The sequence below is a fragment of the Cebus imitator genome, unplaced genomic scaffold (genome assembly GCF_001604975.1).
Source record: "Cebus imitator isolate Cc_AM_T3 unplaced genomic scaffold, Cebus_imitator-1.0 Scaffold65, whole genome shotgun sequence".
NCBI lineage: Eukaryota > Metazoa > Chordata > Mammalia > Primates > Cebidae > Cebus > Cebus imitator.
Window position 1 is genome coordinate 4,659,311 of NW_016107380.1, and position 4,904 is coordinate 4,664,214.

General features: G+C 48.8%; 1 protein-coding gene across 1 annotated transcript in view; it reads right to left on the bottom strand.

The window, feature by feature from the left end:
• The window catches only part of ABRACL (ABRA C-terminal like), a 15,367-nt gene extending 11,544 nt beyond the window's left edge, over positions 1-3,823 (bottom strand). The window contains exon 1 of the mRNA XM_017530417.2: positions 3,630-3,823. The gene's annotated coding sequence lies outside the window, so the exon portion shown is untranslated. The remainder of the gene's footprint in view (positions 1-3,629) is intronic.
• Positions 3,824-4,904: the final 1,081 nt, after the last annotated feature.

The following is a 4,904-nucleotide window of genomic DNA, read 5'->3' on the forward strand; positions in this document are numbered from 1 at the left end:
GAGTAGCTGGGATTACAGGCACGTGCCACCATGCCCAGCTAATTTTTTGCATTTTTAGTAGAGACGGGGTTTCACCATGTTGACCAGGATCGTCTTGATCTCTTGACCTCGTGATCCACCCGTCTCGGCCTCCGAAAGTGCTGGGATTACAGGCGTGAGCCACCGTGCCCGGCCCTTGCTAGCTTTTAAAAACAAGAGTGACACCTATGACTATATACCACCTGCTTACAGGATATTATCGATTGGGACACTAAATCTTCTATCTGCTAATTATTAAAAGTGCTCTGTTGCTTGTGTGATTCTAATTTAAGAAGCTTGCATTGCAATAAAATGCAAAATATTCAGTTAAAGGCATCTTTATAAAAAATACAAAAATTTATAGTGTCAAATATTGGGGACTTTGTGCTGGTGAAGTCATATAATTAATTGCATATAATCTATAACATTATATGCAATTCAAGACATAGTTTAAGAGAGATCTAAAAAGCTAGAATATACTCAGAGTACACAGCCACGATGCTGAAGGCCTGAACACCATGCCATGAGAATTACAGTAGGAAAAAACTATTAACAGCAGAGCCGTGGGCAACTGTTGTTTTGTCCGCCTGGCACCCATTCCCCATTCTGGCACCAGCAGTCTAAGTCTTGTCTGGATAAAGCCTTTCCCTCCTTACGCTAAACCCACGTAACCTGGGTAAAGACTTATCCTGGGCTCCAGAAGCAGCTCAGGGACAGAATGATTGGTTGCGACATGAGGTAGTTAAGCCCATCCAGAACACTGAGGTTCAGCCCTTTGATTTTGCTACAACTATTATAAAACGACACTCTCCTTCCACTGGGTTCTAAGATATTAGTTTATGGCCCCTGATGTCAATGGCCACCATGTGGGAAGAGCTTGCCAGGAATAAAGCTAACACAAAGAAACGTCCAGCCATACAACAATGACTTGAGCCCATATATGACCCTTTCCAGCTCCATGAACCAACATCTCTCCTCTTTTTGCTTGTGTTGGTTTGATTAAATTTCTATTACTTGCACTCTAAAGAATCTTGATCTATAAAGTTAGCTTAGGGAAGAACTGCTGCTTTAAAAACAAAACAAAAAACTAAAGCTGTTTTTTATGTACTTCTATGAATAATCTTTCTTTGTGTTACTCTACTGGGTAGGATGGTAATAGAAAGGCAGATTTGAGAGCCATATAAAAAAGTTCTCTAGCAATTAAAATTGCCTAACAATGAATAAAGTTTGCACTCTTTTCATTAGAAACATTAATGCAGACGTAGTAAGGATCTGTGAGGGATGACAAGGAAATTAGCTTGTGCTGGACAGAGGGAGAATGAAAATGTCCAAAGAAATTAAGGACCTCTCCAATTCTCTGATTCTTGAACCCCTGGAAAGATGTACCTCTTTAACACCTTTCTTCATTCCTTCTCCCATCACCAGCAACACACTTCAGACTTAGCTCTCATTGAATAACAAGAATCGAAAGGGAAATCCATCTATTATATATAGCACGCATACTTGCATTATATTAAGCAGACATACATTCACCTAATTTTAAGGACAGAAGGCAACCAGCATTTCTTTATAATTAATTACATATCAGGTTCCTTATCCATGTTAATTCATGTAATTCTAAGAACCTTGCAAATTCTAAGAACCTTGGCATTTATTTATCCCCATTTTAAGAACAATGTAACAGGGGTTAATACCTCACAATTAAATGCTGTTTCTACCACATCTTGCTGGCTCTTTTTTCCCCCCTTCCTCTTCTGCCATTATACAAATATGCTAAATATAATGGTGAGTGGTATTTGTATGAAATGTGACATGCTGAGCTCTTACAAACGCAAAAACACTTACAAAGCAAGAAAGGCGCCCTGCCCTGAACACTATAAATAGGAAAATAACAGGTTTAGAAACAATTGCTAGCATACATAATTTGACATGTTTTATTATTATTTAGGAGGGAGAGGGACTATTGGGGGAAAAATATCGATTGTTACACAATCCTTGAAAGACACGTGGCCTTTTAGGATAAGGACAGAATCCCAGGACTGCAGTGAGCAAGATGAAGAACAATGAAGGGTGCAGAGGGATGAAGGAAGGATGATGGGTACAAATACACAGAAGAAATAAGACCCGGTGTTGCATTGATCAGTGGGGTGACTGCAGTTCACATTAATGGACCGTACACTTCCAAATGGCTAGAAGCAAGTAAGCTGAATGTTTCTAGCATAAAGAGATAAATGTTTAAAGTCATGGATATCCCAAATACCCTGATTTGATTATATGAATGCAACAAATTCTCAAGTATGCCATGAAACTATGTCTAGCTAAGAAAAAAAGGAACAATGAGAAGAGGTGAGGAGCAGAACAAGTCTAAGGGTAAATGCTTATGGGTGAGTGGCTGGACCAGAAGCCAGGAAAAGGCTCCAGGGAAGGCGAGGCAAATGCCAGCCCGCACTCTAATTGTCGCAGAATCGATTTAGGCTTTGTGCATGGGAATCACCACGGAAGCAGAATGTCGGAAGACTGGGCAGAACCCGAAACCCACCAACAATACACACTTTATAATGTATTTAAGGACCCTGGGGGCATTGTTATTTTTCAAAAGTTTGGAGGCAATGTATGGAGGTTTTCGAATGTCCAAGGAAGTAAAGCCTACTGGAACGGGCATGTGTGGGATCAGGAACCAACTTCACACACTCGGGCTGGGCACGTTTTCCCAGCCCGCCTTTGCAATCGCGGACAGGGAGCCGGCGCTGGTCAAAGGATGACGGGGCTCCTTCCTCCCTCCGGGCTGGCGCGCGCTCACTCCGTATCTGGCCATCCTGCTCCCAGATTGGGGTTCTCCTGGTAGAGGGCCGAAACGCTCCTGCTCTGCAGCCCGACATCACACGGTCACCGCCGGCACCGGTGCATGGCTGGGGAGCGCAGGGCTGGGCCCCCAGTTGCGTGGCGGCACTGCCAGTGCCCGGGAAGAGCCGCGTCCCGGAAGCCTTTGTCTCCGCAGCTCCTAGCCCGGTGCCGCGAGTCCGCCTCCTCCACGAGACCCGTGCGTCCCGGCGCGCCGCGAGAGCGAGCGCCCAAACCCGGCGACGAAAACGGACCCTGCCCGGGCTCCACGAGCCCCTGGAGTCAGCTCACGACTCCGCACCCCTGACCTGGAGCGCACAGAGCCGCACCGACCTCCGGCGCTGCAGAGTCCACCTCCCAGAGGCCACCACGTTCCTCGGGGCAGCCTCTCCCCTCGCCCCCAGCCCGTCCCCACCCAGCTCTACAGAACTGGCTCCTGAACCACCGCCAAGTGCAAAGCCGACACGCCGCGCCGCGGTAAAAATCGTTCCATTTCTGCCGGCTTCCCAGTCCGCCCCCGGCCGGCGAAACATCACGTGAGCCGAGTGCGGAAGTCGGCCCGAGAGGCGTGGGTGTGGGCGGCGCGCGCCCCCCGGGACCCCAGCCCGCGCGGTCTCTGCCCCGCCGGTGGCAGTCTCTGCGCGCCCACCCCCCGGACCCCCACCCCGGGCCCGGCTCCCACGCAGCCCGCAGTCGCCGGCGGCTGCACCCCGGACACCCACCCCGTCCATCCCTGCTACCTAAGCTGCGTCTACCCGGCGCTCACGCACCTCTCTGCCCGGTTTTCCTTCCTGCCGGAGAACTGGCGCCGCTGGGTTCGGACCCTGCTACCTTCTTCAGTACACTGGGGAGGGTGAGGCCAAGGAAGGAAGTGGCTGAGCTAAGAGAAAGACCGCTGTGGGGGAGGAGCAGGGTAGGGGGAACCGTAAGAGTTTCTGCGCTCAGGAAAGGGGCCGCCCACACTCCCAGCGACAAGCCTATGAGGAGGAAACTCAGGGGAGGAGACGTCCGGGAAAGGGGCTGACTCCAGACAGGTGGCGCGGCGCCCCGGGCTTCCAGGTAAACGGGCCCAGAGCCTCGAATACCCCACCTTTCCACCGTGCTACCACAGCCAAGGGTCCCCAGGACCTGCATCGGATTCCGGGCGTCTATTTCCTGCAGAATTTCGCTCCCAACGTAAGAAACAGAGCCCCCAAATTGCTGAAGGCTGGGGTCTCCTAGAAAGAACGGGGCTTTCAGGGGTTCCGGATGCCCGGGGCCTCTAGAAAAGTACGACTCGTGACTTGAAAATGGTTTAATTCGCAAAACAAAATGCAATCTTGAAAGCCAGTTTATTCGATTGCGAAAAAATTTCACTTGCACATAGCTAGTTCTTGACCCTGGGTCAGTATGTTTCTTCCCTTGTTCATTGTTTCCTACATTTAACTTCATAATTCAGTCAATTTATTCATACTCCCTTTGTTTTAATCACTGTTATTTTAATATATTCCTGTATGAGAGAGAGATACTTAGCGTACCCAGAGTCCCTTTGGAGAGGAAACAGTTACCCAAACTATTTCTAGAGCAGGAGTTGCACAAATAACTCCAAAAAAAACGTTCCTTACCCCCTCCTCATCCCCAGCCCAGCTAATTGAATTAAGACGTGACTCAAGAGCAACAGTCTTTGAGGTAGTCATCATCATGTGAGGTGACCTGGAACAAACAATTCTCATCAAACACGGACACATAATTAGCCAGTCAGACTCTCCCTTGGAAATGGAACAGTGGAGAATGCAGAGACGGAGCCATCTGATATAATAGAAAGGTTGGAGTTGAGAAAGGGCAAGGCAGAGGGGCCAAAATGGGCTTCGGGATGCAAAACATCTGAGTAAGCAGAAACCAGCAGAATGTAGCAGCAGGTTGGGTGGAGGCACAAGTGGTAGAAGCTAGTCAAAGACAAGCTGAGACCCAGTGGTGGAAGGAGAGCAACAAAGACTTGCTTCCCAGGGGCATGTGAGTGTCCAGTTCCCTGGCTGCCCTGGATCCATCCACTTCCCACGCTGCGT